The 26,671-nt window shown below is 34.7% G+C and overlaps 1 long non-coding RNA gene across 2 annotated transcripts in view; it reads left to right on the top strand.

The window, feature by feature from the left end:
* Window positions 1–26,012, top strand: part of LOC124103007 (uncharacterized) — a 67,828-nt gene extending 41,816 nt beyond the window's left edge. For both annotated transcript variants that reach the window (XR_009228197.1, XR_006855049.2), the window contains exons 5-7: window positions 2,499–2,608; window positions 25,405–25,481; window positions 25,794–26,012. This is a non-coding gene — a long non-coding RNA (uncharacterized LOC124103007). The remainder of the gene's footprint in view (window positions 1–2,498; window positions 2,609–25,404; window positions 25,482–25,793) is intronic.
* The last annotated feature ends 659 nt before the right edge of the window (window positions 26,013–26,671 follow it).

The raw sequence follows: 26,671 nt of genomic DNA, 5'->3' as shown, positions 1-26,671 counted from the left end.
AATTATGTGTAGACTGTGAAATAAAGGAAATCATGTGGACTATTTGGATTTGTAAGGTCGGTGTTTCAGTCCACCTGTCAGTTGTGAGCCCAGCATTGAGGAGTCCAGATGCAATTAGCAGCTCTCTCTTTTCTCAACACAACCACCCTTAAACCAAGAACTCCCAACTCTGGGGCCACAAGACAGAAACAGCCTGCATGCCTGTGTTGCAACTGGGAAGAGAGCTGCTCTCCAGAGTTACCAAGTCACAGCCAACTCTGAGTGTACCAAAAATAAAGCTTTATATATTAAGCTGATGAGATTTTAGGGCTTATTACCACAACGTAGCCTCTCCCATTTGAATAATACAATGGTATAGAAAGGTCTTCTCTCTCTCAGGGAGCCAATGGTGCAACACATTTTGCCATTTGTATTCTCAAATCATCCTTCAGATTTCTTATAAACTTTTGCCAAGTTTTGATACTGTACTCATTCTCAGCTTTGTGAGACTTCTGGGTTTAATGCTTTCTGACATTTTAATTTTACAGGGACATATTTTCTTAATTCTGAAAAGAAAAAGGAAAATACAGATCTATAGGAGACTCTAGATCTATAGGAAAATACAGATCTATAGGAGCAGACGTGTAATTAGATCTCATCAAAATTGTTCATGTTAGATACAATGTAGGACAATGTAAAATTTATACCTGATTAATTTCTTTAGAATTACTGCTGTTATTAAATTGAGAGACATGAGTGAAAATTAGTAGTAAGGTAAAAGAACATATACTAGTTGAATCAGTGGTATTATAGGTGAAACTATCAATAATTTTTTATAATGAACATTAAATACTAACATACATGCATATTTTGTATTGAAGTTTCATCTCACTAAGCAATTAATCATGGCTTACCCTGTCCATATTCTTCATCACATTTAATACCTTTAGTCACCCAGGGTGGATGAGTTTGTGTTTCATCCGGAACAATTCCAGGCAAGGGAGCATCAGGGACAGTGATACCCTGCGCCATGGCTCTGGTGATAAACCTTTTGTGTAACTTCAGCTCCTTGATGGTTTCACAGTATTTCCTGAAGACCCCATTCTGTAAGCATATTATGTTTTCATTAAGTGAAAAGATGCTTAAATTTGGAACTGCTTTTAGTTGATCAATATGATTCTAACCTTTTAAAAATATTTTGCATTCAATCCAAAACAGGTACAGAAATCCTAATAAGTTCAAATCATTATGTTACACCCTTTGGAGACTTGGGAGTTTAGGGTAATAACTTAAGTCTTTCTCTTTATGTACTCACATTTTAAAATTATATTTAAATACATAGTTACATTTACAAGATCACGTTCTTTAAAGTTAGCAAGACAGTGGGAATGACAGCATGGGAAGATGAAATTTCAGCTTATTCAGTAGAATGCATAGGTTTTATGAACTATGTAGTCACCAGAATACAATAAAATGATGCAATACTTCCTTCCCACATTTTCACATGGATCAGTCATGTAACACAACCACTCTCCGAGTCCTTGGGTGTCTGGGTAGGGCAGGGAGCCCTTTCTCATTCTGCCGGAGGAGTGGCATCTTAGTTCATGATTAACTCATGATGGCCTGAGGGATAGGGAGTTAGACAGCCTAGAACATATCCTAGTTAATTCCTGGTCTGAATTACTATAGTGCTTGGTTTTCTGGGAATAAATGATGAGGAAAATCTTCTTCTGGAAACTTCTCAACTTAATAATGTGAACCTGGAGACCTTTGTAATATCAGAGTGGATTTTCTAGACCCCCAATATTACACCAAAATTACAACACCAGGTTTTCATTTTAATGTAAACTCAGAGAAAGTGTTAGTGAGTGAATCTCATTCTTTTCAATTCATTTCTATGTATTTATTATTCTAATAAAATTTCTGGATTTCTTTATCATATCAGTATGCATCAAACTAATATTTTTACAGGTATTACAAGAGCCAATATCTTTAATGATCCTCCATTCTCTTTGATTTTCTGTTCAAATACTTATTCATATCAAAAGGTCTTATTTATTTTAAATAATATTAAACTTTGAAAATATCTCATAAAATTGTAGGTGATGTAGATGTACAATGATTGAAGTCAAATAAATAATGGTCTTTGGAATAAGATAGATTTTTTTCATAGTTGAAACAACATGAATATATGATTTATATGTGTACCAAATAGAAATAATCTCAATGAGAAAATGATTAATGGGCTATAACTCAGGTTAATTAAAATATCAGTCATAATCATTATTATAAATGTAAATAACATGGTTGATTTTTAGATAAATTGGACTTCTTGGGTGTCATAAAACATTTCTTCTTTTACTTTCTCATAGCCAGGTACATACTAAGTTGCTTATACTTACTAACACATATAGATGCCTTCCTGTCCCCGAGGAAGGAGAAACATATTTTGGTATTTGGAAGGAAGACCCTAAGTAATGACATATCAGAGAAGAAATGAGATCATTTCTATCTCATAGGTTTTGTTGGAATCATTTTGAGATACTAAGAAGAAATTGATGGGATAGATTGAGGAACCACAGGAATACTTGGAGTTTTAAAAGCCCAGGTAGCAAAATGAAGAGTTGAGGTAAGTTGTTCTCACTGTCTTTGCTTGAAATTCAGGAGTCCCTTGGCAACTGCAAGATTGAAAACTTTAAAATCATCTAGAAACAAAAACATTGGCACAATCCTTGAACTTCGGATGATGAATGGCCCTGATGGGCTTTCTCCAAATCTCATGAAGAGTGGAATTAAACTACAAAAGAGAATGTTTGGAAGAAAAGACCAAGGAAGACCTGTTGCTATGCTAGAAATATTTAACCACCAGCTCTCCAGACAAGGGAAAAATTCTAGCTTGTAATGTTAAATAAGTCATAATTACATACGATCACTGAACATGGCTCTGGGAAGAGATGTGCACAGTGGGCTCTGGTGAGCTTGTAAGAAGCAACTCCAACACAGTACTGACTAGAGATCTCACATCCTCATTGTTCGAGGAAAGATGACCTATGGTTCATGAGAGACACCTCTTAAGTGATTTGGCACTTTCTTCAGCATTACATTTTACAATCAAGTAGAGGGTTTGTTGCCACCACTACTTAAGAATAAAAATGAATCACCCAAAGTGTCAGGTCAGATTTCTAGGTAACATGAATAATATGTCATAATTATAAGAATTCCTGAAGGCATACTGATGGTCATTATGTGTGGGAAGGGCAATACACAAAGTCATGTGGATCTTGTTCATTCATTCACTCACCTTTTTGCAATTATCATTGTTTCTCCTGCTTTAACTTGGGTTGTTTCCCTTTTGAGTCTATTCCAGTAATTATCTCTTCCTGACTTCCTAATTATTTCCTTGACTTCTCTGGATTTTCCCAGGATACTGGGTAACTGCTCAGACCTGGTTTGGCTCAGCAATGAGTGTGAATTTGCATAGGTGAGGCAATATGAGTTGCTTGAGTTCAATCTCCTATTTCCTGATACACTGATGCCTTCCTTTAGGCCCCCGAAAATTATCTTCAGATTCAGCTACACCCTCTGACTCTACTCTCTAGAAGGTTTTTAGAATGTGCTTGTATCCTGTCTCATGTTAGGTAAACTATAATACATTCCTTTGGAAATCAGATTCCCACCAAATACTGCACAGAACCATCTCTTTTGGAAGCTCAGCGTAGACAAAAAATGTATCTTCTCCACAATTCTGAGTATGTTTTGCCATTTCTTGTTTCTTTAACACACAGCTTTGTTAGCAAGTGCGTAACTCTTAGACCTAAAGTGACAAAGCCATTATCAGACAATATAGGAATATCAACTTCCAGTATTTTCTGCTGGTAGAATACTGGAGATAAGGAGGAATTTGAAGAAGGGTTAAATCTCCTTTGTTCTCCAGAAATTATATCCTAATTTAAGTCAGCACCTCCCTGGTAAGAAAAAAAAACGGGGATATTTGATGCTTAAACTTCTCACTTTGTATTCTGACAGATTTGGTCAATTTATTAATTTAGTCAATAAATATTTATTCTGTCTAGAATGTTTGGGAATAAAAATATGTACCAGATATGGATTCTTAGTTCAAGGACCTATATTCTATGAAGAGAGATAAGGCAGGTACATAAATGGTAATATTAGAAAGTAGTAAGTGATAGGGATCATGAGAAAAGTAACCAAAAGACAAGAGAAGGGAGGAAGTGTTCTCAACCGGGAGGATTAGGAGAAGGAGACATCTGGAGGATGGGGAATGTGGACATGTCTTTGGGCTGGTGGAAAGCAGTGAGTGGGGCATTTCATGTAAGAAGGAAATGTTGAGATTCTTCAAAGAACAGCAAATAAGCTGATTAAGCTGGAATACAGAGTTCATTTTGACACACCATAGGAGGAACTAAATTAGAAAGGAGCAGAGTGGTGGGTATTGAATAATTAAAGTGTGAACTCATGAAAGTCATGAAATCCTAGTGATCCAGTTATTCCTCGGGGCACTTAATTTGATGACAATTGAACGGAATAGGAGAAAAGGTCATATCCGGGAAGGAAAAACCTACTGGTAGCTATTGTAAAGGTATCATAAGGCAAAGGTAGTAAGATTCTAGGTCATGGAAAACCCAGTGAGAATAGAGAAAGGAATCAGATAATAGTAGTTAACTTTTATTGAGCATTTGCTATGTACTAGGCACTGTGTCTGCAAGGATGATCTCTCTTTAACTTAACCAGAGGTTTCTGAGATAATGAGGGAGAATCAAAACTTTGCCTTATATTTAGAGTCAGAAAACTGCTGTCTCTTATAGCAGCATGAATTAAGCTGGTACCACAACAACTGTTTTCCCTCCTGTAAGAGGTTTCAGATTGATTAGAAGAGCAAATAAAGAAAAAGCTCAGAGTTTTTTTCCCCCCATAGGCTGAGTGACTTAAAAGATGAAAAAATTTTAAACTAACTTCATGTCATATCATAGTTATAATGCAAAACTTAAAAAAACAATGATTTCTAACTTTTAGAGTTGACTAAATGATGGCCTTTTCATAAGGTAATTTGATATTTAAAGAATCTATCATCTTTCCATTAACTTTCAGGAAAAGATAAAGAAACTGCAACTTATGATAAAGAACATGACATGTTCCATAAAAAATCTGAGTAAAGTACATGTTTAGTTCCATGAGTTTCATTTCTATCTATGTAATGAGCTACATAAGTCTCCTTGTCCAGTCTAATTCTGATTTATGTTTCCTTTTTGATAGAGACTAATTTTTATCTCAACAAAGAATGTACTGTAATACCAGCAGCTCTGGAGGCTGAGGCAGGAGGATCATAAGTTCAAAGCCAAGCCCCAGCAATAGCGAGGAGATAAGCAACTCAGTGAAACACTGTCTCTAAGTAAAATAAAAAAAAGAGGCTGGGGATGTGGCTCAGAGTGCCCCTGAGTTTAATCTCATGTACCAATAAATAGACAAACAAACAAAGACTGTATATATAGAAATGTGTGTGTATACACATATGTATATATATATATGAATATATATGTATATATTGAATATATATACGCCAATTTTTAAGCAATATTATGACCTAATTTTACAAGTAAAAATATTCTGAAGCTAAGTAGGTTCATTTATTCAAGTTTGTACAATAAGTGGAAGATTCTGGATTTTAAGATAATTATTTATTTATCTTTTTATTTATGTCCATCACACCAATGAAACATAACCTTGATGAAGGTAGGAATAGTTTAGTAGATAAAACACTACCTGCTTCAATTGAAAATGGCTGTTTAGGTGAATGAAGCCAGAGAGTAAGAACACTGGGTGGCTGTTTTCAGCCACTGGACTTAATTGCTTCCATGGAGACACTCTTTTAACACTCGGAGACATGAAAAGATAAAGAACAAGGGTGAGATTCTGTGGGTAACAGAAAATTAGGGGAAGAGTATTTACACAACTCAGAATGTGCATAAATGAGATGATATTATAACATGTTGATTAGTGTGTTTATGGCATATTTGCCACATTGATCCTTAACTTTTCCAATTACATAAAAGTAATGCATTTTTTGTTTCTTCTTTCAAAATGAGCTATTGATCTATAAGAATGGAGTTATTACATTTAGAATTGTTTTTTAAAATCTCTTTCTGTGTGTCTTCTTGGAGACTGACTTGATTTGGAAAGTTCATCTTTGTGTCTGTATTCAGCTTCTGGGTCTGAATACTAACTCAATCTTTGCTCCTCTGGAAGAAAATTATTTCTTTATTTTATTACAGCACAAGCTTTGGCTGTTCTGATTAACAGGCTTAAAAGCAAACTAACATTAAGTGTGAGGAGAACGTTTGTCATGCTAACATCAGGATCACTTTCCATATGGTACACAATTTTCCATGTAAGATTTATTTAGATGTTTATTCTAGATCTGAAAAACTGTTGCATTGTGTTTGGAGTCTTTGCAAATAACCTACAGCCTTTTTTACATTAATTTTTTTGTTATCACTTTAAGCATTACATGTAAAAATTTCAACTTTCATTATTGAAAATAAAATTGATCTCATATTACTTGTCATGTTTAGAAGAACAACAACAAGGAAATAACCTAAATCTTGTATATGTTTATACATATGTATATACATATATCTTATATAGGTATATGCATATATGTTAATAGCATTCCTAATTTTAAAATCTTACTATATCACTTTTATTATTTTTCTTCTTTTTCTAATAAGAGAATTGCATCTGTATATTTTATTCTTAAAAATTTGAAAGCTAAATTGCCATTTTGTGATTTTAAGTATAAAATAAGATATTTGGTTGAATAATTAATATGTAACTTAAAAATTCACAGCAAATTTTTGTCTTCTTCTGTTACCATTCCATCTCCTCACTTTCCTGTGTTTTCTTTACAAACAGGTGATCATCATAGGATTTGTCTGTCTTTATCTTTGGGACATTGTTATGGGTTCAATAGTTTCCCCCCCAAAAAAAAGATATGTTAAAGTCCTCTAACTTGTAAATGTAAACTTATTTCAAAATAAGGCCTCTAACTACATGAGATCAGACTATATTAAAGTGGGTCTGAATCCAATCTGACTGATGTCCTTACACAAAGAGGGGAGATTGGACTCTGAGACCTAAATACATAAGAAAAGTGTCATGTGCCCACTGGGATACAAAGGGAATAATATCATGTGGACATAGAGGCAGAGACTGGAATGACTTATGCATAAGCCAAGGAATACCAAAGATTCCCTGAAAACCACCAGGAATTAAAAAGAGGCATGGAATAGATTTTTCTTTGAAACACTCATAACCAACTCCACTAACCTTGATTTGAGACTTATGGTCTCCAGATGAATCCAGGACTCTATTTCTGATGCCTTATGCCACCAAGTTTGTGGTATTTTTTTACAGCAGTTCTGGGAAATTAATGAAGTTGCCCAGATGAAAAGAACACATTTCAAAAATGGCCCTAAGGATCGAATGCATTGAAAGGGATTCTAGAATCAGATCACTGGCCAACTGGATAGTAATAGGATCCCATTATTAGAGAGTCTCTGAACTCTTATCATTACAATTGTTGTAACTTTCACTGGTGGTGAGATGGGATGGATACAGGTGAAAAGAGATGTACTGCTCTGCAAGATATACCATGGGGGAAATCAGTTATTATAAGGACTTTTGAGACATTAGTTGTGGCTAAGCATTGATGTTCTATTGAAGAAGAGAATGTACAAGCTCATATTTGTCAGTTACTGATCAGAGACACTGTGAAAGTTAGAAGGTCTCCAGTGCAGCATTTAAAGAAATCCAAGGTTTTTTGTTTGTTTGTTTGCTGCTAAAAGGTAGATAGAACTGAAGATTGGATTACACAATTTATGGTAAAAGTAGTAGAACTATAGGGAAGTCTAAATCACACCCATGGTGGTTTTTTTTCCCCCTAAATTGGAATCCTGGTGGGGAAGGATGGATCTCTAAGACACTGAGTAGGGAATCAGGGATTGATGAGTTCAAGAACATGGAACTCTATTTCTGGCAGGGGCCAACCAGGGAAGGGAGAAAAGGAATTATTGAACAAAGAAACTTCAGGACATGAAATTGTGCAGCAAAAGGAATCAGGGAAATATGCCAAAAAATTAGATTTTGATAGTGTTGGACTGTAGATGGGGCTAAGGATGGTGACAGATAAAATTAATAAAGAATTTGTCAATATGGGAGCATTCTCCCATGAATGAAAACTCCCTGGCATGAGTGCCCAGAAATCGTCCTAATACACTGGTTGGATGGTCACTGAAAGCCTGGGGCAGGGAGGGAAAGTCTCAGGTTAAATTAAGTTGAAATGACAGAACTGCCTTGGCAGAGTTTTGAGGAAGGGATCAAAAGGCTCAGAGAAGAAAGCATGAGATAATGAGTCTATTGTGTAGCACCAGAGAGCTTCCCAGCTGACTATGCTCATTGGGAGGGCCAGAGAATGCTCTCTTCTCTAAGCTGACAAGGCATGTGCTGCTGATGGAGGGGCAGGCAGTTTGAGAAGCTCAGTGGTGGACCAGGGAAGCTGGACCAAGGTGGTGGTAGACAGTATTGTTTGAGAACTGGGCTCCCTGTTGTCCGTGGGGATGACAGGATTTCAGAATAGCAGAGGTTACATGGTGATCCTCATCCATTAGGGATCTGAAGTGATGATTGTGTTTCTAAAGAAAAAATAGATGGACAGCTGACAAGAGCATGGCTTGACACACAGAATAAGAATGATTAAGGTAAGTTGAGCAGAAACCTCATGTCATCAGTACCCATGGAATATATGGTCTTGGTTTAAAAACCCTGAGCGAGCTCTCAAATGAACAGAAAGAGCCTGGTATTCTACAAGTACATACCATGGAAGTTTCTGTACACATAACTTTACATGTAATTCACGAACAATTTGAAATGACAATCAGCAATCCACTGTATGCATTCTACTCTGTTAATTATGCCTTTTATCTCTGGAATAGCTTGTGCACCTTCCTTCTAAATAAATGCTATTCTGTTTTAAAACTTCAAGGAAACCTCCTCTGATGACTGACCCCTTCCTCCAAACATACGCTTGACCATTTATTTAACATTCACCACTTTCAGCCTTGTAAGGTTTGTTACAACTTTTATATATAAACAAGCCATTTTTTTTCCCAAAAAGATTCTCAAACCCTTGCAAACAGGATGTCTTATACCTTAGAATTTATTACAATGTGCTTTTTAACAAATTCTTGATTAAATTTTTCCACTTGGCACTTTTGTTTTTGTTGGTGTCATTAATGCTTTTAGATATTGAGGATTGAACCCAGGGGTGCTCCATCACAAAGCTACATCCCCAGCTCTTTTTACTTTTTATTTTGAGATAGGCTCTCATTAATTTCCTAGGCTAGCCTTGAATTTGTGATTCATCTGCCTCAGCCCACCTGAGTTACAGGGATCACAGGCATGTGCCACCATGTCCGGCCACTTAACACTTTTAATTCCTTCCATTTTTATGAAACTGAAATATACATGGTTATCATTGGTTATCAAAATGCAAACATTATTACACCCATACCTTTATCTCAGATTTTAATTGGTTGAATTACTTGAACTCCATGAGATAAGATTAAGTAGCTAGGTGATTTAATATGGAATGATTAACTAGGGTGGAGAGATATATACTTGTCTGTCAGTGTTTTTTAAGCTGGAATTATAAGTTTTCAACATCAGATAAGTTAAGGGATAATCAATGGCCACTGCAGAACAGATACAAAATCTTGAAATTTAGGCTCTTCTGCAACTTTGTTATTCATTGCTTCATAATGACTAAAAAGCCACAATTGGTATCATAGGGCCCTTCCAGAAATCACCATGCCAAAATGGGAACTGTGACTGGCTGTTTTCTATGAGAATTATATCAAAGGATCTCGGTAGAGAGAGACTTAAATAAGAGGCTGTTAAGATTGCCCTATCAGATAACAAAATTTATTACAAAAGTTTAGAAGTTGAAATACTGTCGTACTGAATAGAGATAATAAAAAGATATAAATGTATATATGTTTCATATATGTTATATATATGTATATATAGGCATTTGTATTCACACACACATATATTAAGCCTCAAAAACATTTAAAATAAAGAAAGAGTCAAAGTGAACATAGTGCTGGTAAAATGATGGCTTTACATTTTGGAGTTTTTTAAGTTGATGATGGAAACTCCCCTCACCCCAGCACAACCGTTTATTTACAAGATGATATCACCCTCCAAGATATACTTATTCTCATTTCTTGATTAAAATCAGACCTTCTTCCCCTTGACAGCAGCTCTTGCTTCCTGTTTTCTTTTGAATTAGCTGACTGTTCTGAGGCTTGGAGCAAAGAGCCTTAACCCAAGGGCAATACTTCGGTTAATGATGAAATCCTTATTACTAAAATTTCAGTTTAAATAATGATGTCCTTTGTTTTTATCTTCTTTTAATTCTGAGGCCATTAGGACCAAACACACAAAGATGACAGCATTTCTGCTTTAACATCCATCTGCTTCTGATTCCCCGAGTTGTATAGTATAATTATTTCTATAGCAACCAGTAGAGGAAGTGCCTTGACAGAAAAAAACATGCTCCAACAGGCCGAAAACTCAGACCAGGGGCTTTTTAGCTCCTCTAGGTTCCAGTATTAGGCACTTCACTTGCAGAAACCCATGCCTCTGCCTTTCTCCCCTCCTTGATTTCAAGTGTTAATATTCTGATCTTACAGCATCTTTGTCATCTTTTCTAAGAGTCTTCCTTTTTATACAGTGTGTATTTTTTATAAGTACCTCTTCTAATTCCTGTTTTATAACAGATATTATTGACCCTCTGTATCTTCAGGCAACCACATTCATCTTTCAATCAAGTGTAGATTCAAAATACTTGGAAAAAATTGTGTCTGCATTGACCATATACATATTTTTTTCCTTGTCATTATTTCATAAACAATACATTATGTAATAATGATTTACCTAATATTTACATTTAATTAGATATTATAAGTAATACAGAGAAGATATAAAGTATACAGGAGAATATGGGTGAGCTCTATGCTAATATTTTCTCAATTTATATGCGGGACTTGAGCATTTGCAGATTTTGGTACCCACAGCAGGTTCTGCAACCAATTCCCATAAAAACAAGGGACAACTGTAGAATCTGACAGTAAAATGATGAACATTTTGCTTGTCCCAAATGGTAACTTATAAACACAATTAGATGAAATGGAAAAATAAATAATTCCCTTGCTTTCAACTTCTTACAATATCTTCTAACCCATTTTCCTGCAGAACCAAACTCAGTAGGGAAAGTCGATCGTTTGTCTTTAAAAACACAGAATGCAGTTCAGAGAACATCAGTGAAGTACAAATGATCAATCTCTTTCCCCAAATAACTTCATTGGCATTATAAAAATGCAAAATGATAAAATAACATTTTCAAAAGAAGACTTTAAATTTGTCTAGTTTTAAAATATCTATATCTTTGAAAAATATTTTTCTTACTATGGCCTAATTAAAATGACTTTCATTCTAATTTTAAAGAACTCAGTCTACTTCATTTGTTTTGAGCAAACAAAAGGAAAACTTTACTGAGGAATGTCTACATACTATCATGCTAACTTTCTGCACAGAGGTTCTCATATAATCCACCAAAAATAATGTGGAGTACTAATTTCCATGCATATTTTACAGAATTTAGGGAATTTAGGCATAGAGAAATAAAGAAACTTGTTAAAACTTACACATCTTGTAAGTAGCAAAAGCAGATTTGTTCTTCAGTAGATCAAGAAACTGTGCAATTAGCTCTTATGTTACATCATCTCACATCATTTATTGTCTTTCAACTATATATCACCATTTTTCACATCATTCCATAGGTGCAAGAAAGTTAAGTGATACCACTTGTATTATAGATGAGGATACTGACATAAAATTACTTTCACAAGGACTTCTACAATAAATGGTCAAAAATAATAATGAACAACTGAAAAGCTGTGTGTGTGTGGAGGAGATTTACTTTACTTTCTCATATTAATGAAGTTTGAGCTCAACTAATACTAAAATGTATTGAAATTGAAATAAAGTTCTATAAGAAAGAAGCCTGTAGTTGGATGGCTCATGGCACAGATTTTTAAGGCATAGTCTATAGAGAATAATTGCTCTAGATTTAAGTCGTAATTCTCTCACTTAGGGACAGTGAGAACTTCAGAAAGTTGTTCAAACAAATAAGTGATTATGGGAGGTAGGGATAATAATGGTATCCTGTCCATATAACTGTTATAAGGGTTATTTTTGAAAATGTATGCTGTGAACTTTTGACCAATGTCCTATGATGTGCACATGATAAATAAATATTACCTTTTACTTTTACTACTTAAGATGAGCTGAAGTTAAACTAGAAGACAAAAAAATTAAGAAAAAAAACACATGATTTTAGATAGAGAAAAAGATTTCTTTGTGGATAATATTCATATTCTATATAAATCATATGGGGAATAGAGTAAGAAATAGACGGATATGATTAGAAGCCATTTAATGAATTCTAGCTTTAAATCTTCAACCAATGTCATTGTGTTGTTCTGCAATCATAGATTTTACTTTGTAATGACAGATTCCTTAAAATTAGATTATGTGACTGCTATATTTTATCTAATGTTTTCAATAATTTAACTTATTAAAAAAAATTCATGGCTCGAAGTTTCAATATGCTGGAGTTCAGATCAAGTTAGTTTCTGGATGAGTGAGTTCTTTTGTACCTTCCTAAAAACCAAATAGTAAAGGGGTGGATTAGCCTTTATACTTAAACCTGTATTAGCAATATATAAAACTGATAGAGTGCCAATAAAAACAAGCTACTCTGATGAGCATTTGTGATTCACATTCTAACATCACAGTGAGCCAAGATATTTTTCCTTTTAATAAGATGTTCAGGACTCTGGCCAACAACTGGTTCGATGTTTGCATTTTCTGTGTGATATATTTTTTCATGCTTTCATGGCTCTACTCTATGAGTCAGTTGTAGCAAGCCCCAGCCTCATATCCAGAGTACCTTTCATGTCTTGTTCACCAAAGCAGTCTTCAGCGTTCATGACCCGAGGTGACTGTCCACATTCCAGCTACTTTTCGAGAGTCCTTTCAGAATGATAATTCCTATGTTTCCACATAATCCCCATCTACACCCAGTAGTCATATCACTCAAGCATCAGTCATGAGTCATATACAATGCAAAGGACATCTCCTGAAACATTTCTTAACTGCATTTGTCCTCTACCTGAAACTCTGCTGAATTATAAACCAGTGACCAAACTTCAAGAGAGAAAGGATATCTACCCATGGCCCATCAGAAAATTTCAAATCTTCCTTCATTTAAAAGTGCTGATTTATAGTAGATTTTTGTTTTTTCTTTCCCAAAGTTATTTCATTAAAGAATAGTGTTTATTAAAGCCTTTTGTTAATTTTTAAAAATCCTATATTTTGAAAGCCAGAGATTTTAGAAATTATAAAGTTTTCTATACTTCAGACCTTTTATCTTGATGATTCTTCATTGAATATCTAAGGTCATTAGCTTGAGAAAAATGAAAATCAAGTTACTTTTGGCTTTTCAACAATTAGTAAGGACTTTAAGATGAAATTCTTAATGACATTTCAAGATTATGTCATATTGCCATTGACATAAACAAAGTGTTTTATCTCATAAAATGTGCTAAATTTCTAGAAGATGAATAAACCATAAATTTCAATGATTAGTGCCATCAGTTAATTAAATACATTTCAGAAACAGAGGATCAGAGCTTTTAGACATTCACTGAATGAATTTGATTACTCTATAGACCATGTGAGATAAGCACAAACCACAGTGTCTATTAGCTTTCTTAATGCATGCTTCAGTATTCTGGTCGATTTGTTTTGAAGATGGAATAACAGCACTTTAAATGACATTTGCTGTAATCAATAGAACTTATATCATAATTTTCTAGGATTTATAACTTATTTGAAACCTAATATACAAAGAAAGTTGTCTGGGGAGTCAGGTTATTTTTTTTTTTTTTTTTTATTTTCCTGAAGAATTCTAAGAAAATTGGAATCTAAGCATTTATGTAGTCAACGACTTCAGTGAATTGAAGTAAAGAAATCATGAAGGAAGACTTCTGACATAAGAACTAAAGGTTAAAAGCTAATTCAAGGATTGAAACAATTTCAGAAACTAAATCAAAGAAAATTACAAAAAATAGTAGAGTTCAAGAACAATCAACCTAGAGAAAAGATCGGGAGTGGACAAAAACTAGGCATGCTTGGTGCCTTTGCATTGGATTCCTTTTATTATAAAGACAAAGAATAAATCAGACTGTCTCATTATTTCATCACCTGGCTTTGTTTAAACTGTCAGGTATGAAAAATTACTGAGAAGAACAAAAATTTTCAAAAGGGAGGAAACTTTTGAAAAGTATGAGCACATTAGGAGTGCTAACTCCAGAATAGCTGGTTTTTCAAGAATTGTCAAGGAAACTGACTAATGCTAGAGGAGTTAGAAGCAAAAGTGTACTTCTGAGGTTCTCTCGCCATCCCAAAGACAGAATCAGAATGGATACCCGTGGTTCTATGTGCTACAAAAATGGGGTTGTTGAGCTAGGCGTTCAATATGAAATTATTTTACTATTACAGGGTAACTGGATGTAAGTTCATAGTCATTAAAGCCCTCATATTCTAGCCTCATTGTGTGGCTTTATTGACATCCTCTAATTTTGTTTTCTAGGTTGAAGTTTTAGATAATTTTACGCCTTCAAATGACTAAGCTTAAGTAGGCGCTGTGGTTTGATGTAAAGAAATTTGCATTCAAAGGTAGAAGAATTAGATTCAAGTCATGACTCCCTGGTTTACTATTCATTGAATTTGGCTAAATCCTAACTTCATTGGGCTTCAGTTTTGAAATATGCACAGTGATTGTATCACCTGTCCTATCTTTTCCAATTGTGTTATTGTGAAGAAGGGATAAATATTGTAAAAGACCAACAAAAATTTTCACTTTTACTGCTGTAGCAGATAAGATTTCACTTCTTTATTTTTTACTTAAAAGTTTCTGTAGAATTACATGCTTGAGAAGAAAATGATAGACATTCAGCTATGTCTTTTTCCTCAGTGAGATTCTATAGCACCTCAAGAATCTGGTAGTCAGAAGAATAAATTCCAAGTGATCAGTGATAGACCTCATTGGCACAGTGACAATTTTTGGCATGAAGATAACTTTGTGTATACTCAAAAATAAGAATATAAATACATAAATTTCATTCAATACACTAGTTTTAAGCACTCTTTGAGAGGCCTTATAAATACAGTGAGTTATGATTTAATAACTGTTTTTTAGTTCTATTAATACAATTTTAGCATTACATTTTTCAAATAAAATGACCATAGGTTGAATAGCTACTACAATTACACTTCATTTTCTGAATCAGTATTTGCTTTATAGTTTGTATTATCCTTGGAAATCTGTACACAATGCTGTTCGGTGAAGTGCCAATGCAGCTGCTATGCAAGAATCAGAGTAGAATGAACACAATGTGATCACCGTGGTCCTTGCCATTCAGTTCACCACTCCAATATGTTTCAACTTTTTTCAACATAAGTGCTGCCAGTTATCAGTTAGGCAACAATATTAAGAAATTTAAGTTACTGCTATCCAGGAACATTGGCACTGAGTGAATGTTGAATGCCCATACACACCTTTACACATATACCCATGTGTCTGTCTGATCTATAGAAGAACAGAACCAATCCAGTTTAATAAATTATATGATGAAGTCTTTTCACAGGAAGTAAAACATATCCACAATAGCAGAATGGATCACTCCATGAGGGAAACTTAAAGAATGAGAGTTGCTCCTACCCTGAAAGTTGCCAGGGAAAGACTTGGGGCTGCTGAGTCTCTACTGACTTGGTTTCCATTTGCCCTTTTTAGAGAAGTTCAAGCTTTCCTGAGCAATCTCAGTAAGTGCATGAGTGTACACTAGAGGGTGGGATCTGTAGAGTTTCAGTCATAAACCACAAAGAAAGAGCTAGTCAACTCTAAGTAAACACTGTTGTGTCATTCCTTTGTCACCTGCCCACCTGGGCACAGTGCCCTGCAAAGTTTTATGTTTCAGAGTTTCATGGGTACAGAAAGACTATTGACTGATTGGAGATGTGTTTTATCCAGTATCCAGAGCATTAAAGAAACAGAGCTCATTTGGTTATGCCAGGATGCTTGGCTCCCCTGCCCCTTCACTTGATTTCAAGTAGCTCTGCATGTGTCCTGTGTATAGGATTTATCCAGGAACTCCTCCGAGGCAGGCAGTACTTCTTTTATATTTGATCCTCTTTTTAGTTTCATCCTCTACATGTTCCTCACCCCACCCTGCCACCTTCTCATCAACTTTTAAAGCTATATCCAAGTAATGCTTATTTATCCTTATGAGATCATTCTAAATCTCCTTATTACAAATGTTGGCTGTTAATAACATGTCTATGACAGGTTATTAAACAACAATGTCATGCTTCATTATTATCATCACTATCATTCACAGCGAAGAATTTCACTTTAAGATGAAGAAATGGAAAACAAGAAGAATGTTAGAATGCAGAAACTGAAACTAGAATTGATTTCATAGATATAAATTTTCCATATCTCCTTATCATTTATGAAACTTGTGTTGAAATATAGAACAGATCAGAATCAGCTCCCCTTGATACTGTCCAAGCAGATTTTCTTTCAGGAAATATCAGCTTCCCAGTGGTGAAAGCTAAGCCAGATTATTCTGTGTGATTATTTATTATTTAAGAAGTCCTAGTCCAAATAACCTCCTTTAAGTATCATATCCTCATTTATAAATTATTTAACAAGTATTTATTATGTGTCTTCTATGTGCCAGACACTGTGCTAGGAAATGAGGCACATAAGAAATCAATAAATTTACAGTTTGTTTTTGGAGACAGAAATCAAACACATAATTACAGACAAAACTGCACAAGTAACTAGACATTTGCAGCAATTCAGTAAATAGAATTTCAGCACAATCTTTCTTAAGTCACAATTATATATTCATATATTTTTTTCCTAATCACAACTGGATATATGTAACAATTACTTCAAATATCTAGTATATAGCGAAGTCAGTGTAGAAGAAAATTATCTTGCCTGAATTCAAATATTGTCAATTCACTTTTAGGGGGAAAAAGCATGAAATTTGGTGAGTTTCATTTAATTTTTTCTCATTAGAGAAATGACAATTATAATTTCTAACATGAAAGTCCTGAGGTTTAAATTAAAGAAGTATTAAAAACAGTGAGTACTCTAAAGGAATTTCTAAGACTATGGAAGCATGAAACGCTCATAAAAAATAGAATAAGAATTTTCAAAGGACTGAATCAGAAAGCTAGGGAGTATATAGCGTGGGTTACTGTTGGGCTTGAAAAAATGCAAAGATTTATGGAAAATATAGGGAAGTATCATTCCAAAGAACAACCAAATGAGCACAAGTTGGAATCTAAAGTGTTTGGGAAATTATAGAGAAAGGGTCTCACTAGGATGAGGACACATGGGGCTCAGAATATAGAGTGGGAGAGAAAGAACAAGATGTCACTATTAACTGAAGTATGAGAAAGGGAGAAAAAAAGAAAGAGAGAGAGAGAGAGAAAGGACAGGAAAGGATGTCTATTTTCCCATTTTAGGTCTTTTTAGACATTAAGGCAACAGATGAAACTCATATTTTCATGTTACAAAATGTGTGTTTGTGTTCTTCCTCAGAAATGAAATTGAGAGGAAAAGTGTTTCCTTGAATCTTCAAAGTATGACTTCATTTGAACCTAGGTACAGAATCAGGACAATAGGCTTTTAATAAACAAGGTCAGTTAAAAATAGGTTGGCAAGTATTAGCGATGTTACAAATACATTCTCAGCATTGATGTAATAGACGTATACATAGAAATAGAAAAATACATCTATTTCATCGCAGAGAGTTCTACCTGAAACCATAAATTTCCTTTATTCAAGTGCAATGAACATATGCAAAAGAGGATCACTACTTCAGGTAGCAAAAAATGTGATGAGAAAAGATGAACTCTTAGGGAAAAAAAAGGTTTTACTGTGGGGATGTTGGCTGAGAGCCTCAGCAATACATGAAAATAAAGGAAAGCAAGTTACTAGATTTCATAGAAAGGATACATTGTTCTTTCATTGGAACGATGTATTCCTCATTTCTTAGCAGAAAATAAATGCTTTTGAAGTGTATATTGTCTTCCTTTAAAACAATATTTACATGTAATGCTGCACATCAATCTTCCAAGGCTTTGGGAAATTGCTTTCTATTTTTCAGGACCTGGATCAAATCTTCTTCTGGTGTCAATGACACATATATTGTTTTAGAGTTACAGTCACAAAAATGATTTGGTAAATATGCCATTGAGTTAAGTGTGGATCCTAAGAACTCAACTAACCATAAATCTGAGATACCATATGAGAAGTGTTTTTTTTTTCCTAAATGTAAAATAAAGAACATCCCTAATTATTCCTAAGTATATTTATATCATCGATATGAACCTACCATCAATATGAACTTTGAGTAGACTGTAAACTATTGTTGGATAATTCTTATCCCCTGTGATTTTAAATAGACCTTTAAGCTAAGCAACAACTATAACAGAGATTGGGAGAATGCTCAAAATTAGTTATGACCTGACAAAAACTATGTTTTTAATAATACTCATTTTCTCAATCATGCTATGTTTGGGGGCCTGATGAAAGATCATGAAAATAAGTTTTGATCTTTATTTTATTTGACTCTTAGTAGCTCTATATAGGCAACTTATTCAATATTAATCAATCTAGCCCGATGGCTATTTTATATCATATTGTGATTGAATTGGGTTGACAAAGTATATGGTAGTCAACCACGATAAAATGAAATAATTATATAATAGAACCCTCATTAATGAATGGAAAGGATTATGATTAAAGGAAAATTAAAAAACAAAAACCACAAAAGATTACATGGGTGATTGAACATTGGCATGGGGGTCGTCTTCATCTGCCTATCCTCTTGAGATTTTACTAAGACAGAGAATAAGTGAATGAAATGAGATTCTACTAACAATTATACAGAGGTACCACCAAACTTGAGTTTTATAATTTTAAAATTTTTGTCATGTGTAGCTGTTCATGACAAGATGTTACATGATTTGTTATTTTTGCAAAAAACATCGACTACATAAAGCATTAAACCAATTAACTTTAAAGTTGGAATAATCATGAGATGATATTTATTCTGAAAATGGGATTTTTAAAAATAAAGTCAGGATCATGGGAAAAATTTATTTTGTGTCTACTATTACTTATAGGAGCAACATACTATATTTCTTATCTGTTTTAAAAATTCTGTCTTTACTATAAGTCACTATGTTGGTTACACAAGAATTTTTTTTCAGCTATATCAAGAGGAAAATAAGATGATCAATTTTATATGGATGGTTATGGTTTTAAAACCTTTCCAGATATGAGTTACTGAGGAAGACAGTGGATTCCACTGCCATAAGGCGATATAGAATTCATTATTTTGTCTAAGAAGCAGCCTTCACTAGTATTAAAATTCTAATTCTTCCAGTGCCTTATGGATGAACAACTCTGTCTTGTTTTGGGTAAAACCAACCAACTGGTTCTGCAGAGTCTTCTAATCAAGGCTCTCTGTCCACAGTGGATTATTTTAAGTCAGATCTAAGTTAGGTCAATCGAAACATTTCCATGGGATTTTTATTTTCATTTCTTCAAATAGGGGAAGAAAGAAGATGTTACTGAAGCTCTGAGAAGCAAGAACAGAAATGTTGAATCTCATGTTTATTACTGTGAGAACAAAAACAAGTTAGATAAATGCAGAGACAAGAGAAAGAAAAAGAAACTTCTAACATTATTCAAATTCCTGATCCCAAAAGATTCTGAGGGTCTGGATTAACCCTTCAGTTATCATAGATACCCCGCCATTGCCTAAACTCCTTGTTGTACAATTGCTGCACTTGCAATCCTGAGTAATCCAGATGACTTGTATTTTAAAATAAAAATCAATAATATCAAACACACTCTTTATATTACAGACTGATTAATTAACTTTACAATTGTGACAAACTCCCTTGCTTAAGGCACTTTCCTCCTGGGCAATTGCCAAGGCCCCTTCCAGTGTCCTCTTGAACCTATTTCTCTAATCTCCTCCCTAGTCAAGTCTAATTGTTATTTCCCAGTCTATTTTAAGAGCTCAATATCATATTCAACCATCATACTCACACATCATACTCATCCATCATATTCACACAAAATATGATGAGTCGGGCGTCTGGCCTTCTGCTGGATTTAGTTGACCTTCTACTGATCCCCTTCCTCTAAGCCCCTGCTCCTGTTGGCCCCAAGGGATGAGTTAGTCCTTCTGTCTCTTGGACACAACACTGATAGTGGTTTTTCAAAGTCTCCTGTTAAGGCCCACACTGGGGATGGATAGATGGATGTGCTGTCTTTGCATCATGGCCACAAAGGGCAGATAATTGAATTCAGATGCCCTCAAAGATCTAATTATTACCGCCTTTGTGTTGGGATCTTAGAGTATTTTTTTTTTGTAACTGCGAATATTGGCTACAATTGTAAATATAGGAGCTAAGCCTTGAGACAATCTTCCATCACCTCCTAAGGCAAAAGTCTGATTTCAGTCTGCACTGCACTATGTGTGAACAGACTGTGGGAAAACATTAGGGTGAAAGGGTAAACTTACCTTTCTGACATAATGTAGTGACTGTGTCCTTAGAATGTGTTTGTGAGGGTGGTAGATCTTCTGTTTTGTCTATCACTGAATCCCCAGTGCCAGGCAAAGCACCAAATTCTATGTTATTGGTAACAAGTTTTGAGGAGTTAACACACAGTTACTGGGTAGATTTGAATCATTCTGTTAAACAATTGAATAACGGTTGAGTATTTCATATGTGCACCTACAACAGACAAAGCCCTGCAGATAATTTGGATATGAATAAGAATTAATTTTAAAGAAACAATCTAGTAGAGAGATGGCATAAAACAGATACACTACAAATTATAATAAAATAATTCTTTATTCAAGATCCCACCAATATGCTGTTTGCTTTCAACAGAAGCAACATTTATTTCTACAGAGACTTGAAGTTTTGCTCTAGAGAACTGGGGAGCTGAGTCTTAAAATATGGGGGAGCAAAATCAGCAGAGAGAGCTTCAAGTCACAGAATGCCTTGCTCTAGAAATTAAAGTCTTTTCTGAGCCTCTGTAAAACTAGCAAAAATAAAGAATGCTATGTCTCAATAGCTGAAATAACTGTATTGTAATTTATTAAGCACTGCAACTTATTTAAGTCAGAAGTACTTTAAGCAATTCTGGGCAACTTCCCTTGGGGGGAAATGTGGCTTTTCTACCACTTCTTAAAGTGAAATGAGTCACTTGAAAAAAAAATATTTTTAAGAGCTTTTAATTTATTTTTAAATATCTGTCATTTTAATGAAAAAAGTAAATAAAGTAATAAAAAGTAAATAAAGAAATATGTTTCAAAAAAACCAAATAGTATTATTTTTTCATTATTTAGATACAAACAAAACTATGCAATCTCCCACAATCTCCCTCCACAACTTCTGTACCTCAGGGCAAATTTTAAAGTCATGATTCATCAAACCACAGTTAAACATTGAGAAGTTTTGTAACTCCTTTTGCAAAAGCAAGTTTGTTAACAAAATGAATTCTTAATTTTTTCAGAAAGTCTTTTTTAATGTTACTGACATTCACTATATAATTCTCTTCAACAAAGTGCTTTTTTACAACAACAAAACCCCATCTATAGAGTTTTAAAAAATATCTCATAGTTATGTTAACTTTAGTACACTCAAACTGCATAGAAATGTAACTTAGATGTTTCAGTTTAAAGGAAGTTTAGGAGACACTGCGATTTAAGAAGCTCATGAGGTTGTTTTTCTGATCTGCATTTCATTTCCATATGGCAAATATCACATGCTGTAAAGAATATTTGCCTAACCCACCATTTCTAATCCCAGTGAGTTTTCGTGCTCCCTCTTTACCCAACTAAGCCTTTATTCTCTTTACACTTAGAGTACTTTGAGCAAATTTACCTGTGTCCACAGCAAATAAGCCTCAGCCTCAGGCAGCTGACTTCTTTTTCACCCAGATGGAAATTAAACCTCAGTGTGCATATTGCAAGCACCTGCCACAGCCTCTTAAAAATGCAAAACCTTAACCCGGCAACGGGATACAGTTTCAAATAGGCAGAGGAGCTTCTGATGAAGCCTAAGGATCTTTAATTCTCTGGATTGACCACCATAAACCCATTAGCCGAATTCGAATTTCTTGGGGTTCATTTCCACCTGACTATCACATGTGGAATTTAGAATTGTTTCTTTTTCACATTGTGCTTATTTTTAGTCTCTCAGAAAGACTCCGGGTTATGTATCAGATTTAGGGAAAATGTTAGAATTTGCATGTTTGGCTTTGAGCTTAAAGATGATCATAGTTATAAAAAAGTGTGCAGGTCCCCAACCTGTGTATGTTATATTGTGATGCTCATTTTATGGTACTTTCATGAGTTTCCTTATTTTATGGGTATATAAAATATAAATACCTGAAAAGTTAAGTCAATGATTTTTATATGCTAGCTAGTTATACAACATTACTTCCAATATTTTTGTATAGTTATTTTGACAATGCGAAACATTTTGAATTATTTGGTTAATAAACTCCGCATTATATCTCCTGCCCTGATTATAACTGTTGGGAAAAAAATGTGATATGTTGTTGCAAAACTAAAGCATTATCTGATTCCTTTAAACTAGTTACATCTGTCTTGCGACATGAAAATAAAATGTTGCTCTAAGACATTGTCAAAATCAGAGATAACATACACAAAACAAAGTCTTTTAAAACCTCTTTATAGTAATCAACTTTTCCAAATATGAAGAGCAAAAATTCGTCAAAGAGCTATTCTTATATTTAGTCATTATTTGAAACAGTGCAAAAATGTATGTTTTCTATGAACGAGAGACATTTCTTCTTCAATGGCCATTCTGCACCTACACTTTCCTGGGGGTGCATCCCAAGGAACACGTTCACCACTATTAGCTTCAGTTCTTCAGGCATGGAAAAGCAACTGCTTCATGAGGCAGACATTCTGACCCATCCATTGCCTCTCCTAAGACTATGGGAGCATCAGTTGCAGCTTTTCTGTGGCTTGGCAGCTTAATAGAAATGTATTGCCCACAGTTCTGGAGGCTGCAAGTCCAAGATCAAGGAGCCATCAATGGTTCATTCTGAGGGCTGTGAGGGAAGGATCTGACCCTGGTATCTCTCCTTGGCCTGCGGATGGCTGTCTTCTCCCTGTTGCTTCCCATAACCTTCCCTTTGAACATTCTTGCCAGTGCTACATCTTTGCCCCTCAGCATGACTACATTTGTCCCCTTACACTACTGAGTTTTCACCTTCCTCCCATCAGGTCTTCAGCAAGAAAGGAGAATATGAGGAGATTCCTGATGGAAGGGGTATTCCTCATCTCTAAGGGTAGTAATGCTTTCTCTGTACTGATTTTTCTATCTTCTTAAATCTTCTAGAAGCATGGTCCCTCAACTGCATCATTCATTCCTTATCTTTACTCTCTTACCTTAATAGCCTCTAACTTTCCACCCAGAAATATATGCAGGTTTTCCACTCTCACTTCATAGTAAATGCCTTGTTGCCTTCACTTTATCACCATTTATTGCAAGTCTATGCCTGAGAGTGAGGACACTTACTCCATCCCTCAGCCCTCAATGCCCTTCTCAAACCACTTTCTCTCCACTGTACTTCTGAAACTTATGCTTAAGTCCATCATCTTCCTCTGGATTTCCAAATACAGGCCCCTCTAAAGCCTCTTTCTGAACTCCAGCCTTTCACAATGGGTTTCGCATCTTCCTTCCTGACACTCTCTCCTCAGTCCTTCCCCAGGATTACGTGCTCTCAGCTTGCTCTCTGTTCTTCTGAATTATCCTCTTGTGTGTATATTTTATTTTAATTGCTGCTGCTAGCTTGCTTTTAAACAAATAGCAATGTGCAGAGAATTCCTTTCTAACAGTCTTGCCAGTGAAGATCTCATACCCCCCCCCCAGTTTTTTTTTTAAACTCTTCTAGGTTAAATAAATATTCTACTAAACTAGGTTATGTGTATAAATTAATATGGAATGATGAATCTTGCGTTATATGTTATTATAGTGCACCAATAAAAATTAATGCAAAAACAGAATTATTTTAGCCAGATGTGTGGTTCATGCCTATAATCCCAGCAGCTCAGGAGGCTGAGGCAGGAGGATTGTGAGTTCAAAGCCAGCCTCAGCAAAAGTAAAGCACTAAACAACTCAGTGAGACCCTGTTTCTAAATAAAATACAAAATATGGTTGGGGATGTGGCTCAGTGGTCAAATGCCCCTGAGTTCAAACCCCATCACACCCCCCCCCAAAAAAGAAAAATTTTAAATTATTTTTAACCAATTTGATTAAAATAGAAATCAAGACAGACATCATTTCTAAATTTAAGGATGTGAAACCCTTGCTCATGTCCTGAGCAGGCTTAATTATGATTATCTGAAGACTTGCTATATTATTGTAAAATGTATATATGAATTTTTTCCTTTAGATTTAAAATAATTCTGAGTAATTATATTAGGAATTATATAGTCCAAATATATCTTTGGAATTATCTTGTGAACTGAACTTTCTTTTTTAGTTAGCAGACTAATTTTTAGAGAAATATCAGATCCAGGCTTTATTGTTGGGTTCAAGTTGATACCTTCATTCTTTTTTGCTGAATCTGTATCAGGAAAAACAACACAATTTATCAAAGGGTTGATCTATTACTCTTTTAAACAGTCATCTTCCTATACCAGATGTGATTAAGAAAATGAAGTTGCTTTTTTTTTGTCTTGTTTGCACACAGATAACTTTGGTTTTTGTTTTCTTAAATGAGATCCAACAAATGAGGTAGCATATCTAAACATACCTACCTATACTTATCTACAGGTAACGGGAAACCTATTTAGAGCCTTAGTTCTCAAAGTGCTTTTATCTGAGAACACATTAGAAATTAAAAAAAAAATGACTTTCATTTGTTATAAAATAGTGAGTGTGAGAAAGCTGTGGGGACATTTGGAGATTTCAGTGAACCACTGTTCATGATATATATGTGTGTGTGTGTGTGTTACGCATATATATGTGTGTGTGTGTGTGTGTATCTATATCTATATCAATATCAGGAATTGAACCCAGGGGAACTTCACCACCGAGTCACATTCCCATCCCTTATTATTTTTTATTTTGAGACAGGGTCTCCCCAAGATGTTGAGGCTGGCTTTGAACTTACAATCCTCCTGCCTCTTCTTCCTGAGCCTCTGGGATTACAGGTGTGTACCACTGCACCCAGCTCTTCTCCATGATTCTGAGTACACCTCTTCTTCCATATGAGCAATAGTGCTTAGAGAAACCTTAATAAAAAGGTTGGGGAGAAACCTCACCAATGTCAGACATTCTGCCACTCTTTCTCTGTTACGGTATGAGGGATACATGGGAGGCTCCCTATTTTTTCTCATTGTTTTGTTTCCTCTTCACTATCAGATTTTACAAAAAGAAGAAGAAATAAGTATGCTGTGAAAAAGTAATATGTACTGGGTGCTTTTAACTGTCTGCTTTTCTTTCCTCCTCTTCCTTTACTTTAGGTTCTCTTGCTATTTGTAAAGTAAATGGAGCTGATGAATCATCTTCTAGAAACAGAAGAGTGGTGAGTCATTTCTCTGGGGTTGTAGTTATCTGCATTTCTCTCACATACAGCATTGAAAAACTGATTCTCCTTCAGTGGTAACATATTTTATGTCTTCTTTTATTTCCAAAAATCCACTTGGCATTATGACTGTATGGGGAAAAAAGATTCCAACAGATTATTCACAGCAATATTACTCCAGGATTAGTGAATTTCTTTTCCTTTACGTTTGGGAGTTTCCCTTGCCTTTAGAGCCACAGCTGGAAGTTAATTTTGGAAAAATGTTCCTTAAACTTTCTTTTTCCAAATTCTACCACAAGTACTATGTTTATTGTTGCTATTTTGGGTTTGACAACACATTTCAAATCTGAACATGTAAAGCAATTCCCTTGGTTCATGCTGCTGGTATCAACAAAAACAAAATAAGATGGCATGTCTTTTAGATTGCTATATTTTACTTAAAAATACATGGACTTTTTTCTTAATTTCACAAGAGTGTCATTATGCAAGTATGAGCCAACATTTCCAAGACCAAAGTTAGAAATGCAAACACAAATAGAAAAAAGAAAAGAAAAGAAACCATATTTTACATAATTATCTTTTCCCTTCTCAGCTGACAATGTAAATATACTATTAGGAAGCTAGTGTACCTCTGTCAAGATCAATTTGCAAAGCTATCAATCAAATTAATTAGCATCTAATTAATTAATTTTTATATTTAGCACATAACAATGTGATAGGTACCAAAATACAGATAGATACTTTTTCCAATATTCAAATTAGATGACCATCTGACTGTAGGCTATATTGACTTCATTGAAATTGGCATTGTGTTCT

Source organism: Marmota monax, unplaced genomic scaffold (assembly GCF_021218885.2).
Source record: "Marmota monax isolate L192 unplaced genomic scaffold, Marmota_monax_Labrador192_F-V1.1 WCK01_AAM20220418_F8-fsc00059, whole genome shotgun sequence".
Taxonomy (NCBI): domain Eukaryota; kingdom Metazoa; phylum Chordata; class Mammalia; order Rodentia; family Sciuridae; genus Marmota; species Marmota monax.
This window is presented reverse-complemented; position numbering and strand designations above follow the sequence as displayed.